At 32.7% G+C, this 16,619-nt stretch overlaps 1 protein-coding gene across 3 annotated transcripts in view; it reads right to left on the bottom strand.

Moving 5' to 3' along the window:
• The window catches only part of GRID2 (glutamate ionotropic receptor delta type subunit 2), a 1,464,312-nt gene that overhangs the window by 284,415 nt on the left and 1,163,278 nt on the right, over nt 1-16,619 (bottom strand). The window lies entirely within an intron of this gene.

Genomic DNA, 16,619 nt, shown 5'->3' with positions numbered 1-16,619 from the left:
GAGATGATGGCAGCTAATGTTCTTCAGGCTAACCTGTTAGCTGGTTGACTTCAAAAGTGTCATAATAACCATGCCATCCTTCATACTGTCTTTATTTTTTTTTTAAAGATTTATTTATTTATTTATTCATAGAGACAGAGAGAGAGAGAGGCAGAGACACAGGCAGAGGGAGAGGCAGACATCATACAGAGAGCCTGAGGAGGGACTCGATCCAGGGTCTCCAGGATCCCACCCTGGGCTGCAGGTGGCGCCAAAGTGCTGCACCACCAGGGCTGCCCCATACTGTCTTTAAATAGCACACATCATATAACTATGAAATGCTGTTGTTAAATTTATAATCTAACCCGACTCTTTCATTGTGATTAACAGGTATACTCTATCAGATCATTTATTGATAAAACTCTAATCAGCATGAATAAAATAATAAGATATGAAATTTGGGAGAAGAAATGACAATGCATACACTGATAAATAGAAAGTACATCATTTTTAAACTTGAAAAGAAAAACATAACCCTGAGAATTGTTTCAAGCTTAAATTTCCACATATTTTTGTGTGTTAAGGGGAAGTTTTCCAGCATAAGCATCTTGATTAGCAATAACACGCCAAATTGAAGATCAAAAGTACCAGATCAAAGCACTTAAAGATCAGCCTGGGAGGGTCCCTGAAAGCTTCATCTCTGTCTTCAAACCTCTCAGTCCTGCTATAGAATTCCTACAATCACTTTGTTTTTTGAGATGAGTTGACAATAAATTAAAAACAGGAAAAAACAAGTATTATAAAATTCAGCATTGTTGGAGATGCTTATCTTATGAAAAGATAGCTTAAAAGTTGGAGGTAGTGGCATTTTTCCTCCTTATAACTTATCTATAAAATACAGCACAGCCACTGTGACTTTCTCAGTGATTATCAAAATACCATCTGCACAGAAGCAAAAGAAAGGAGGAAAATGGTTTTAATAAGATTTAAAGATTTTTTCTGTGAAACTTATTTCATTTTATTTCATTAATACCAGATGTTATAATTTAAAAATTAAGTCTATATTTTTAAAAGAGGAGAATGATAACTTTATTCTACTTAGTTTTCTCATTCTTCATATCCTTTGAATTCTCTGATTTCAAATATTTTTTATTATATTCCCCTAAAACTTGTAAAACAAATTAGACACATAAAATGCATATCTAATAAGCACTGTATTTGCAGGTTTATTTAAAAATCATCTAAAAGAATAGAGTTGCATTTTATTTTATTTATTTTTATTTTTATTTTTTTAGAGTTGCATTTTAAAGTGTCATAAAGGAAAAGAAAAAATAAAAATCTGTAATTTTAAATGAAAATACTTCTTATTTTATAAGACTATTTTATTACTACTTAAAGGCAAAAAGAAAAAATTAAACAGTATAGCTTATTGATTCTTGTTTTCGAAAATCATAAATGTTGGGTTATTTTCTGACACCTTTGCATTACACAAAATTTGTTTTCACCCCTATCAACTAGTTTTGTAAAATACATAATGACATATCTGGAGGAGGTATTCTAAAGGAGAAATATACATATGTATATATAATACATAAAGGAGGAAAATATATATAATCATATATAACATGTATGTAATATGTTAATTTAAAATATGTATGCTAATTTTTTAAAGATTTCATTTATTTATTCATGAGAGAGACAGAGAGAGAGGCAGAGATATAGGCAGAGGGAGAAGCAGGCTCCTCAAGGGGAGCCCAATGTGGACTTGATCCCAAGACTCTGGGACCATGCCCTGGGCTGAAGGTAAACGCTCAACTCTGAGCCACCCAGGCATCCCCTGTATGTATGTTAGTTTTACAATAACATATCAGGAGGAGGTATTCTAAAGGACAAATATATATATACCTATATATATAATGGATATACATAACATATATAACATGTATGTAATATGTTTATAAACTTATAACACTTCGTCATGATGGTGTTTGGTATGTGGAATCATCTACGCCTTGGATATATACTTACGTCTTTATTTATAATATTCTCAGTTGATAAGCTACCTAAATTAAATGATAGTCTCAGATAGTCAGAGTTGAAGTTTAAATTGCCCTGCACTCAAGTCTTGGAGTGAAACAAGTAAGCACAGCCAGCTTACAAGTTTGACCTCTGTAATTACTGTTCATTTTCTAAGCTTTCCTGGGTGTAAATGCATGTTAAATTGCCTTTTAGTGCCAGGAATGACTTTTATCTCAGCCAAATTACTCTCTTTTGGTTCATAAGTTAGATAAGTATTCTCTGTAATTTAGTAACACAAAAGTTATTCATTCCAACTTATAAGTGTCCATCCTGGACATTGCATGTGGCCAGCTTCATTATCTTACATTATTATAAAGAATGTGTTTGTGCTATTAGAGCAAGTTTTAATGCTTATCATTTTTAATGAATTATTCAGGTCATCAAATATAATTTCCAACTTGCTTTACCCAATTCAAGTCAGCATTTGTAGAATGTCAATTGGGTCAATACTAGTTCAGAAGAAAAAATTAAAAAATCAATGAACATCAGAGTGAACATTTTAATTTTCACTCTTTAACCTAAACCATGTTCAATATTTGGAGGATTGAATATTAAAGACTTACTTAAAAATATTTAGTTTTCATAAGTGTCTCTATCTATACAACTATCTGCAACAACTACCAGGGGGCTTATACAACTATAATTGTTCTATTTCCTGGTATTGGCATAAGATTTGACCTTGTTTTTTCTATGGCTTAGAGATTAACTATATATATATACACACACATATATATATACAGTGTATATATTAAGTATATATATAAGTATATTTCATCAATGGATGAAATGCACATCATTTTCAAAGGAAGGTTTTTCTGAGGGATAATGCTGAGTTTACAGATTCCCAGTGTGGCTGAAGCTAGTGTCTATTTAATCTTGTATTCCAGATGGCCTTTTGTGACCAAATGACTGTGAATTTAAAAATCAAGAAATTTTTTAGTCAAAAAACTAAACTCGACAAGGAAAACTGAGAGTATAATGTTATTGATTTATTTTCCTGAAAATAAGAAAAAGAGAAGCAAAAAAGCCCAGTGTCATTATGAATGTTAGCAGAATTTAAGATCTTTTTAGATAAAGGAGAAATATATATAAATTTCAAGCAAATAAAAGTAATAAAGATCTCAATTACATTTCTTTACAGAAAGAATTTTCTGTAGAGAAGATCACTACTGATGATTTAAGAACAAGGGAATTATTTAATCCTACTCTGAATGGAAGCCATTATTTGTAGTTTGGTTTGATACAGGGAAAAAAAACTCTCTCTCTCCATATCTAGATATGGGTATAGAGATAGATAGATAGATAGATAGATAGATAGATATTTATAGCTATCTCTCTATATTATATATCTATATCTATTTATCTACCTACCTATAGATACTATTTATATGTTATATGTATATATTATATAGTAAAAACAAAGGGCTAAAATAATTTATGTAAACTAACATTTATTGTTTCCAGAAAGATATAAGGAAGTTGATTGAAAAGGAAGAAATACACTGTGAATGCAATTACTTTTTTTCTTCTTTCTACTCCCTTTTTACCAAGAGCCCTGGGGAAGATTACTTACAAAAGAATGGTTTTCTTCAGGAGCTGTCACCACAAATAAAGCTGGGAATAATAAATGCCTTTTCACTTAATGTTGATATGTTGTCTGAAATGGATAACCATAATTACTTGATCTGGAGAATAAAAATCAGTGTGACTGGCTTTTGGAGTTAAGGTTTTTGAAAGGCTCATGATATATGCTGTAAGCAACACATATCTGCCTAAACAGACAAACATTCATGCACCTATGAAATATAATCATCAGTCAGATACAAATCTATAATTTTTTCAAACAATTCTTAAATCCTCAAGTATGCTGGAGGACTTGAAAACACAACAGATAAAGAATATTTTGATAATTAATGCCCCCTAAAACAATTGGTCTTTATCTAAATATTTGTCCTGCCACTCCCCTGCTTAAAACACTCCAGTGACTCTTCATTACTACAAAGTAGAAGCCAAAAATTTAATGCCTAATTTCATCTGAACTCATGGACCTCTCTGACTTCACCTACTAAGCTGTCCTTCTGGCTTTTTGGAGCAAGTCATTGTATTTGTGATTCCCTACAACTAACCACCCTTCTCCCAGATATCTCTACAGCACATTCCTTTCCATCCTCCAAGTCTTTGCTCCAATATCAAATGCTTAGAGCCTTACTTAAATGAACCTATTGAAAATTGCAACCCTTCCACATGTACTTTAAATTCCCTTCTCTCTGAGCTAGTTTTTCTATAATATTTGAATTCTGACATACTGTGTTATTTATTTATTTATTTAGCCTACTGTTTTTTATGTCTCCCTTCCCTAGAATATAAGCTCTATAAAAGCCTGACTGTTTTTCTCAGAAAGGTATCTCCAGTTGCTTGAATAGTGCCTGTCACATTGTAGACATCCAATAATGTTGAATAAATGACTGATTTTTAATTTGAACCCCAAACACTTAGCTTTAAAGTACATAAAACATGTTTTAATCTCAAAAGAAATGTTTCTGTGAATTATAAAATGTACATAAAAGTCACTGAGTTGATTGAAGAAATGGTATCACAGAGGAATTCAGGCATATATAATAGAGCTTTCATATATTCATTAAGGTACCTAATGAAAAGGTGCACTTGTCTAAATGGTCAGTTGTCTTAATGAAATAAGGCAACATGATTTTATATATGAATTCTGTTTATTTTCTCAGCAGAGAAATAAACCAGTCTGAGAAAATAACAAAGATGTTTTAGTATCTGTTAAGACAATGAATGCATGACAAACTTAACACTTCCTTTGTTCAAGATAGCATTAAATAAAGGAAGTTTATTCCCAATGTTAAATTTGTAGCCAGTGGTGTAGTTAATTAAGAGAAAATGTCAATAGAACTTAACATTGTCACAGGATAATGGTTCCTGCTGCTAGATATATGTCAAGAGAAAGATAAATAAGATGAAGTGATTTATTAAGCAGTGCCACACTCCAGGCAATGCATTTCTAGAGGATTATAGTACTCCTTGGGTGGTGATGTAAGGCAGAGGACTGAAAACTAAGTGGCCTTAACTCTTCGGATAGTATAACAATAGAATAGAAATGTGGTGCTTGCCGACAGTCCTGCTGATATAGCAAAATTACTTTATATTTAGAAAGAAAGAGACCATCATGATATTAGAAAGGATCTATGGTAGAAGAGAACACTGTCAACAATTCTTCATAACTTTGCAGATAATTATTTGAAATCAGACTATTTCAAAATGTAAAAGCCAAAAATATTAGGATCACCTCTCCTTAAAATACAGACTTTACAAAAAATTCTCTTTTAGGCAACAAATGAATATTTAATACGGCAAAAACTGTATTAAAATAATTTTTGGAAAACCATACAAAGATCTTTTATTCTTTTTCAATAACTTTAATAATATAATTTATTTTTAGATTGTTAATATTGATAATCAAATAGTATCAAAGACAGTTTTAATTTAGAATCAACCTTGTGAATACTGGAATGGCATATTATTTGATTTAACTAACAAATTTAACTTACAATACTATAATGGGCTTTGATTTTCTCAGATGGTAGTCACAAATTTTATTGGTTATTTAGAAATTGTTTTCTTCTTCAAATTGACCTTATATCTGGTTTTATAGATTCTAATGCTGTGATGATATAAAGGGACCATATACTTAACTATATTATTTATAACTTTAATATCACCTATGTTAAATACTATACTATTTATAACTTTCCTGTGCATTATATTGTATTTCAAAAGTATCTATAAGCATACATGTAAGTTAATGTAACTATATTTCAGCAATTTTCTTAAGTTTAAAGGAATTGCATCAATGTATTTAAAACTTTAGCATAGTATTTAACATAGGTGATATTTATTTTTCATAGGCAAGATTGCTTTTAATTTTATCACTATATTAAGCAATCAAATAGTAATTGACATTGCAAAAGAATTAAACCAGACCATTACCTTACACCATATATTAAAATTAATTCAAAATGGATTAAAGACTTGAATGTAAGATCTGAATCCATAAGACTCCTGGAAGAAAACATAGATGGCAAACTTCTTGACATTGCTCTTGGCAATGATTTTTTTTGGATCTGACACCAAAAACAAAGGCAACAAAAGGAAAAATAAAACAAGTGGGACTATATCAAACTGAAAAGCTTCTGCACAGCAAAGGAAACCAACACAATGAAAAGGCAATGTATTGAGTGGGAGTCAATAGCTGCAATTATATATCTGATAAGAGGCTAATATTCAAACTATATATAAAAAAAACCTTCATACAATTCAATAGCAAAAAACCAATCTGATTAAATTTGGGCAAAGGATCTGAATAGACATTTTTCCAAAGAAGACACCTGAAAGGTGCTCAATATCACTAATCGTCAGGGAGATGTAAATTTAAATCATGAGGAGATATCACCTCACACCTATTAGAATAGCTATTATCAAAAAGGAAAAAATAACAAGTCCTGGCAAGGATGTGGAGAAAAGAGAACCCTTGTGCACTGTTGGTGGGAATGCAAACTGGAGCAGCCACTCTGGAAAACAGTATGGAGTTTCCTCAAAATATTTAAAACAGAATTACCATATGACCTAGCAGTCCCACTATTGGGTATATATGTAAAGGAAATGAAAACACTAACTTGGAATAATGTATATACTCCCATGTTCGTTTCAGCATTATTTATGATAGCTAAGAGATAAAACAACCTGAGTGTCCAATAAGACAGATGAATAGATGAAGAAATATGTCATACATGAAAAAATATGTTATATATGCCTATATATTTTTTCATTCTTTTAAGGCTGAATAATATTCCATTGTATATCATGGAGGAAAATGAAATCTCGCCATTAGTGACAACATAGATAGAACTTGAGGGCATGTGCCAAATGAAGTAAGCCAGAGAGAGAAAGACAAATACCATATGGTCTCAGTCACATGTGGAATCTAAAAAGCAAAACTGAGCACACAGATACAGATGACAGACTGGTGGTTGCCAGAGGCAGTGTGGGCCAAATGGGTGAAAAGAAGCAAAAGGTGCAAATTCCAGTTATAACATAAATAAGTCACAGGGATGTAATGTACAGCAGAGTGACTATTGAAAATACTGCTGTATTACATATTTGAAATTGCTGAGAGTTCTCAGCATAATTCTCATCATAAAAAATTCTTTTTAACTATGTGTACATATTAGATTTATTGTGGTGATCATTTCACAAAATATACAAATATCAAGTCATTATGTTATATATTTGAAACTAATGGAAATGCATGTCAATTATGCTTCAATAAAAAATTATTAAATATTCTAAGTTTCAGTGCTGGCATTGTGAGTGTAATAAGCAAAAACCAAAGTTTCATCATCATCATCATTACTATTTCAATTCTGGAATGGATCCAAATGGTAATAAACTGCCATCAACGGCAGTTTGTAACATTGATTAGTTTAGGAAAATTAGCCTCCTTCTATATGATGTTCATACTCAATTTTGTGCTATGTTAGGTACAGATTTCAAGACATAATTCCAAAAACAAAACACATATTTACACAGTTTTTATAGATTAGTTCTCCTAAAATTATTCAATCGTTTTAAGGACTTAATATGTAAACTGGAAGCGTCCTGAATCAAAACTTCCAATTCCATTCAATTTCATTTCATTATTTGTTGCACCTTGGGCCCTTTTATGGTACAGTTTATCACAATACATGTGATAATGATGTACAGACGTAGGAAAAATGCTTTTAGTTTTTCATATCTGGCTGAATGACAAAGTTATTATGAATTTGTTAGTGTATGACTTTTACTATTAGCATTTCCATTAGCTAGACTTGTTTTTCTAATATATTTCCTTATGCCTGATTATAATATGCTTCTTTAAAATAATGCTTATTTTCTGTGAGGTAATTTTGAGTATATAAAGCATTACACAATGTGGTTGATTCTATCTCTTGCTGAGGCCCACAAAAATGTTGAGGTAATTAGAATTATAATGTTGATGCCTATTTTATGTCATGCACACAGTTTTAGGTGTTTATATCCATGAGAGATTAATTTTTCAAACACCTGATGAAGTAGGCAATTATTATTCAGGGAATTGAGGCACCTAGAGTTTAAGCGACTTGTCCAATGTCAGATAGCTAGTAAATGATAGATGTAGGATTTAACACTGAGCTGTATTTCTATCTCAAGAAAACAAAGATAGAAAAATAATTCTTTTCATAGATATTGCTATGACAGAATCATACAATCTTAGAGCTGAACATTTTTTAAAGTAATCTAGCACTTTATTTTATAGATCAAAAAGCAAAGATAAAGTGGGTTGATTGGACGATTCATTTCTTCCATTGTCACTAGGTGAAAAATTGGATCCTAGTCTGTGTTCCTTATTTTGATAGGTCATGATTTTATATGTATTTGACCTAATTGCAATGTACCAAATAGCAGCATATCTGTAAACTCCAAGCCCATCATGATTTGAGCTTTCCTTAACCTGATAGTTATGATTCTGTGATGGAGCCATGTGTTTACCAGTTTATTTCTCTTGTACATTGAAAGCTCCATGAAGACAGACACCATGCTGTCTTCCTCACTCTTGTGACTAGATAAATAATTCTTACTTAATAACTAAACAGATGTTTTCTGGAGAATAAAGAATTTGAGATAGTAAAGGCAGAAGAAATCCTTTTAGTACACGTTAAAGGAGAGCTTAAACAATGGATATAAACATTAACTGCTAGAAAACAAGTGAAGCAGACAGGACAAACTGCATAGCTGTCCCAACTGGATTGCTAATTTAGAGTCTAAGAGACAGAGTTGTAAATATAAAGAGACTATAAATTTTGGTCACAGCCACAAATCAAAGAGCAATTTTATGCGTCCACGGAAATATGGGTCATGCTTGATCTTTTGTTAAATCTTAAAAAAACGAACAATTGTCATCAAGAAATGTAGCTTACAAATAAGGGACACTATTATATATGATAAGATATGTAATGTGAATTTATACTTTATATTACACATTGTAGTTTTGCTGCCTTCAAATTGTGAAACATTAAAGTAAGGGCTATGCCACATTCAAGAGTATTTAACAAAAGTATCACAGGACTTTATTACTCATCAATTTTGTAAACCAGACATTATAGTTGGATTATAAGTATGCATCTTAGAACCAGGTTAAATGCTAGTCTTAATTTTCAAAGTATGCTGATACTGTTTTTGAAAGCAGGGATCAGTTTCCCACAGTTTTTGAAATATAACCATCACTATTAAACCTCTAAATACATATTTATAGATGAAGGGGAAAATGGATTCAGGTCAAACAAAAATGGAATTTCAAAATTTATATTCTAAACTGATGGTCTCTAGTGCCATCTATAGGGTATTTTTTGTTGTTTTTGTTTGTTTGTTTGTTTTTACCACCTATAGTCTTCTGATCCCCATAGTTTAACTTTGATCAATCCTAAATTATCTTTAGAATAAATTTATCTTTGGTGATGTCTGACCCAATCCTTATGACTTAAGCTGAGGGGTTTTGTAACATGGTACTGCAAATACTGAGTACTACTATGATATCAATGCTATTATTTCTAAGGACCTGTGATACCTCTTTTTTGATAACTTAAATTTAGATTTTAAAAACTATTTTTTTCTTAAAGCACTTGAGGAAGGAGGGAAAACAACTCAGAATATCTTAAAATCACTTTTTAGTTTTTTTTATGGCTTGCAGAAAACCACTCCTTTGTTTCATTAAATAATAAAATAATGCTTTTAATTATAGTATACATTTTTTTCAAAGATTTTATTTATTTATTCATGAGAGACACAGAGAGAGGGGTAAAGACATAGGCAAATGGAGAAGGGGAACCTGATGCGAAACTTGATCCCAGGAACCTGGAACCCTTAACCACTGAGCCACGCAGGTGTCTCTATAGTATACATTCTTAAGCAGTCTGCAGAAGTCTAGAAAATGTTTTAAACAGTTCTTGTTTGATAAGCATTATATAAGTAGAAATCTGATTTTTGCCTCAAAACTTTGATTACTTTCAATTCTGCAAAAGCCAGTTTAGCATGAGAAAGGATTGTCTGGCTCAAATCATGAGGAGCTGGTAGTAGAATAAATGAAATTCAGGGGCATATTACATACATATAATTCATGGAATAATTGCTTAGGAGCTCAGTACAGTTCATTGGAAATGTAAACCATTGGATTCCAATCTTAGGATCACTGCATTGTTTTCTATCATACAAATTACTCATTTCCCACACTCATAAGGATAGACTGAGAATAGCAGCTGAGAACGTGAAAGTTCAACTTTTTTTTTTTTCTTTAGTGGTGAATTCTGGTGATAAAATGGAAGGAAATGAACACCTTGTCATGTTTTAAATCAGCATGGGGGAAATTCTCAAGTGGATATGACAGCTCTCAGAGTGTTTGGCGCTCTCTTAGTTAAGGACTGCCAATCATAATTAGCAACAACAGAGATGTTTTTTTGAACCTAAATAAAAATTACATAGAGCTTTTTTGAGTTAATGTCTGTAAGAACAGAACGTAGAAAGAAATTTGTCTCTATAGTCCAGTTAGCCTGTCACTGGGAATTACTTTCATTTTCCCCATGTACATTGGGGTCAGTAAACAACAAAGCTAGCCAATATCATTCTTGTTATATTCAAATTGAATGTGAAATATCAGATAACATTACAAAGGAATGGCTTTAGCTACTACACTACAAGGTTTGTATCCTTTGGGGTTTTGCAACCAGCAAATTGATAAGTTTTGTATATTTTATATCTATACCATTAAAATGGATGTCTTTTTTGAGTTATTTTTCTATGCAGAGTTTTAAAGAGATGCTCTCTCATCAACAATCTCTTTAGTTGCCTAATTCGATAGAATGATTCTTCTTTTTGTGAAAATGAGAAAGTTGTAATTCTCTGTAACACTACAATCCATCTGGCAGTGGAAAGAGCTCTTAATTTTCTTCCAAAAATTGTCCTGGGATCTCAAAGACTGTGGGTTGCCTCTCCTGTTAACTCTTGCACATCAGCCATCAAGTTATCTTCTACTATTCCTAAAGGCCCCCTTTCTATTAATCACTGGCATCTGTGGAGCTGTTTGATATTTAAGAAAGCTATCAAAGGAATTTTCCTTCTTTATTCTTTCCAATAATGCTGTCTGCTCTTCTCATCGGAAATGGTTTTTATGGTCCCATTTGGCTATGGCCCATTTAGATGGTTCCAAGCAAGACTGCAAGAACTGTGCCTTTCTTATTTATGACCATACTCTGAACATCTAGGTTGGGCATGATATACAGCATACCCAAGACATAGTAAGGAAATCAGTTAATGTGGTTATTCCTTGTTTTCCTTTTGTTCTTCCCGTTCCTGGCATATAGTCGGTGCTCTCTTAGTTAAGGACTTAATAAATGCTTGCTGGTAAATAAACATGTCATAGCTTCAAATGTTTTCTGTGACTATATATATTTATACTTCCTACAATCAGACAAAAGCATCTGAAGCAAACTCTGAAATTTTCCTTTGCAAGTAAACAGCAAAAATATTGTATACAAGCACATATGTGAAAAAGTCATAGAGGCTTCCCACCCCCCAGGCCCAGATGATATTAAGAGTCACTGCCCATAAAGCTAATATAAGGGATATTCAAAAATCAAACCCTAGTTGTTTAAGTATGTTGATTGCAGAGAGATGCATGTAGACATGGAAATAAAGGAGGATATAAAATGACAACAAAACTTGCATAAAATTGGTCTCTCATTCATGCATTTAACTATCTAATTCACAAGCTTTAATGTTTCAGCCAAACAGATGTAGTAGGTTTATCTCTATAATGGGCCATACTGCTTTTGCACAGTTGGATTCCCTGACTATTTTTCCAGAATGCTTTGAAGTTACAGACTTTTAAAAATCAGAATTAGTAAACAACTGACACATGTTTAACATTTTTCTTTTACCTATCCCTAAAGTCTTTTTTTCAGAAATTTATCTGATAATACATGAAATGCTTTTTATCCCTATTCAACCTGGTCTAGTGGCTCAATAAAGACTGTAATTCTGAATAACAGCTGTACTTCTTAAAAAGACTATATTTTTATTGAAGATTATTACTACCTTTAACTCCATGCCTGTGCACGGACTCTGTCATTGACTAATTCTTTTTTTCATAGGGTTTAGGAGCTTTTTCTAAATTTATTTTTTAATCCAAATGTAAAGATGCTTTCTGTACCTTTTAACAAATTCACCTTTTCATTGTTAGGAAGTGGAAGAATGGCAGCATTTCAAAGATGAAGTAGTTAATCATATGCAATTCAGCATTATCCATCACTAGGAATTTGTATAAATGTACAATCAACCAACAGGCTGTACAATTCATTTAAAGACCTAGTTGGGATGAAAAAGTGCTTATCATATTTATAACTTTTGATATCTGTGTCATGTTTACACAACTAGAAAAGCATGCTAACCATATGGATAATTTTACTTATATTTTTCTCTTGGATACGCCCCCAAACTTTCTAAAAATTGGCTACCTATAGGCCGAGTTCAGAAAGCATGTCAAATCCTCAAAAATAAAGTTTCAACAGATTGGAGATCTTATTTATAAGTTCCTCATCTTAGCTTCCTAGTAAAATACACTAGTAGAGACATTCTGAGTCACTTCCTGTTAGGTTTAATGAGTTTAGATCATTGGGGAACAAATTATAATCTAATAAACACAATATTGCAGTTAACACTAACACTATGCTTTGTTTAGTTAACTATTTAGCATATATTTATTCATTTAGTTGATCATTTTTCATTTATCGAACACTTAATATGTACAAGACACTGAACTGTAGGCAAAGGGACTATAAAGGTAAGCCACTTTTATGCTCAAAGGACTCAGAAACAAATGAAAAAATGTCAATTACATAATAGTTTATGTGTTATGATAAATATATCTTCAGAAGCATAGAAGATGGTCCCTAATCCCAGCAAATATTTCCTAAAAGAAGCAAGATCACAGCCAGAATTAGAGGATGCATAGCAATTTGCCATATGAAACCAAAGAGTACAAATAAAGATTAAGCAGCTTAGTAATAAAGGCACTTCAGGAATTGAAAGGAGCAGACGTATGTGGCAGAGAGTCATGATGGCAGTCTTATGTCCAAGGGACAAAAGCCATTTGGAATAACTGAACAATTAAATGTGAGGCATGAGTGGTAAGAAATTAGAATTGAGCCCTGGACTGGAGCCCGATAGTGGAATATTATTCATGTTCTAAATAACTCAGACTTGTAAACTGTGGGCATTGAGGAGCCATGAAAATATTTAAAGAATGGGAATTATGTAGTTAGCTCTCCCTGATAGAAATAACTTGGATATATCTGCAAGTATGTGGAGCATATGTTTGCAGGGGACAAAATTGAAAAAAGAAAGATTTGTTAACAAGATTCCTGTAGTTCAGATGAGAAATGAAGTAGGCCAAATCTAGGTAGCAGTGTAGGCTCATCAGTCTAGGTGAGACAAGATTTCAACTTCTAGAAATATTTAGAAGGTAAAATTCATAGGACTTGGTTATGGGATATAAAGGATAGAAGAAAGAGAAATCCAAACTGTTTTCAAAGTTTCTAACCTGTATACCTGAGTGGCTGGTAATGCATCAGCTGGAATAGAGAATATGAGAAGCTACAAAGTTTTAAAGTGTAAAATGAATCAGTGTTGGAATTCATGGTGCTTTTGCTATATCCAGAGACTGGTCTAGTGGGCAGCTGGATATACAAAACTAAAATTAAAGAATAGGTGATACAGATTTGGGGGATCAACTGCATATTAGTGGTTATTAAAACCATGTGCAGAAAATTGGGCAGATTGGGAAGAAGTAAGATGAAAACAGAGGTTAATTATATCTAACTATACCAACTTTTATTTTTAGTCAGTACTCCTATCTATCAACATCTCCTAGCTATTTTTCCTCATATATTAACAGTTTTGGCACATGGCTCATTTTTTCTCTCCCGTCTGAACTGACCATCATTGCAAATAGTTTAATCAGTCCTCTGTGCTCACAGTTCCTTGATCAGCTTTGTTTTTTTAATTTATTTTTATTATTATTTATTATTATTATTTTTTTCCTTGATCAGCTTTGAAGTCCTTTACCGAATCTTAACTTCAGGAATTGATAAATACAAACTTCAAACTCCCTCACACTGATGTTTCCACTTTTGTTCTTTGGCCTCCTCAAAAACTTTATTATCTCCCACTACTCCTCTATTACTTTCCAATCTTACTCTTACTGCATTATTATTGGTCTTTCTATTTTTTTATTGTTTCATGTACCTGAAGAGCTACCATTTTAATCATTATCTTGCCAATAATCTAAAATATTTGCCTTGTTATCCTTTTTCCATGTGCCTAACTACCCACAGCTAAGTCTGATTTGTTCTTATGTTTTATTTGATAAATAATTATGTGACCCTTATATAAGTTATTTTATATAAGAACTTCATAATCTTTAGCCATTTTAATTCTTATAACAAAGTCATGAGATGGTCAAAACCAGGATTTTCCCTGCAAGAAAAACTCACACCATCATACAAATTTGTGATCCCCAATCTAGGCAATAACATTTCTATGTTTATTTTTTTAATATTTAATTTATTTATTGAGAGAGAGAGAGAGAGAGAGAGAGAGAGAATGAACAAGCTGGGGAGCAGCAGAAGGAGAAGGAGAAGCTTAGCAGGGAGCCTGAGATGGGGCTTGATCCCAGGACCCCAGGATCACAACCTGAGCTGAGGGCAGATACTCAACCGACTGAGCCATCTAGGGGCTCCATCATTTTTATGTTTCATTGACTCTTTTTTTCTCTTTTTTGGAATGCTCTCTATGGAAAAATTATCTACCATCCTGTGAGAAAGGCCAAGCCATCCCATGAAGAGAGAACATAGAAGAAAACGGAAACTACCAGCATCAGCCACCAGACATGTAAGTGAAATGCACAAGCCTTCAGATGAGTTCATCTTCAGACCTTAAGTCGTCTAGTTGAGTACTCAGACATCACTGAGTAAAGACAAGCCATCCTCCCTATGTCCTGTCTAAACTTCTGACCCATAAATTTGGTTGGTTTGGAGGAACTGGTTATCCAGATATGGTCACTGGTATACAACCAATAACAAGTTTTTTTTTTTTTTTAATTTTTATTTATTTATGATAGTCACACAGAGAGAGAGAGGCAGAGACACAGGCAGAGGGAGAAGCAGGCTCCGTGCACCGGGAGCCTGATGTGGGATTCTATCCCGGGTCTCCAGGATCGCGCCCTGGGCCACAGGCAGGCGCCAAACCGCTGCGCCACCCAGGGATCCCAACAAGTTTATTTTTAAATCCAATAAATATCTTTCAAGTCTTAATTTTACTTGATTTTTTGAAATGTCAACATGGTCAACCAAACCCTCCATCTTTAAATATTGTCTTTACTTGGTATGTATACCACTGCATGGAATACATGGTACTTGAGTCTTTCTCATTACACCTTGTCAGTTACCACTGAAAACTCCTCTAATCCATTCCTTTTCTAAGGGCTGTGTCCTCGGCCCTCTCCGGGCCAGTGGTCTCAAATAAGAGTATGCATCTGAGAACAACTACTCAAATTTAATGGCAAATCTAATAGCAAGTGTGAATAAAAAAAATTGAGATTTGCAAACATTAAGGCAAACATGTCGTGTATCTCTACTGTGATACGTATTTCTCCTCTTCAATACATGTGACAGGTTTGTAAAAAACTATCGATCCACTAAGTATTCTATTATTTCATTCGTACAATGGCAATAGTCTCAAATAAGGAATTCAATAAGTATTACTCTATTCTAAAATGATGAAAGTCAAAGAATTAACTAGACATTTTAAAGAGTAGGGCAGATTAAATATTGAATAACAAAACAAAGACATTCTTTAGAATATCATGACATTGTAAATTAAATCATTGGTAAAGATTAAATATTAAGATGAAAGATAAGACAAAAGTTTCTTATCAGAATCTTAAATTAATCAAAGTTTTTTCATTATCATTAAATATTTTTAATACATTGAATAATGTCTCTGAGCCAAGAACCAGTCTCAGCATGTCTTACATATGTAAATAATTAAACAGTATCTGCTCTGGTAGTAAATTGTTTCATCTTAGTAAGACTATTTCTCAGAATGACAGAGAAAGGGTAAAAAAAATTAGGTGGTGGGGAGGAGGGGAAATCTGATCTTGACTTTCTTGTGAACCTCACCTCTGACATTCATTTTTGGCTTTGTTGATGAAATTGAACCTACATCAAAAGATAATGAACCATTTTTGTGGGAAACCTGCTGTGTTTGAGATCCTCTAGGAAAGAGTAGGAAATGTTCTTTTCTGAGCATTGCTGTGAAGACCCTTTAGAACGCTTATTGATGTCAGATACAGAACATTCTTAACTAATTTATGGCTTTTGAAACATATTCCTTTTTCATAATAAAATGTATTT

This window comes from Canis aureus, chromosome 33 (assembly GCF_053574225.1).
Source record: "Canis aureus isolate CA01 chromosome 33, VMU_Caureus_v.1.0, whole genome shotgun sequence".
NCBI classification, from domain to species: Eukaryota; Metazoa; Chordata; class Mammalia; order Carnivora; family Canidae; genus Canis; species Canis aureus.
Note: the sequence above shows the minus strand (reverse complement) of the source record. Positions and strands in the feature narration are given on the sequence as shown.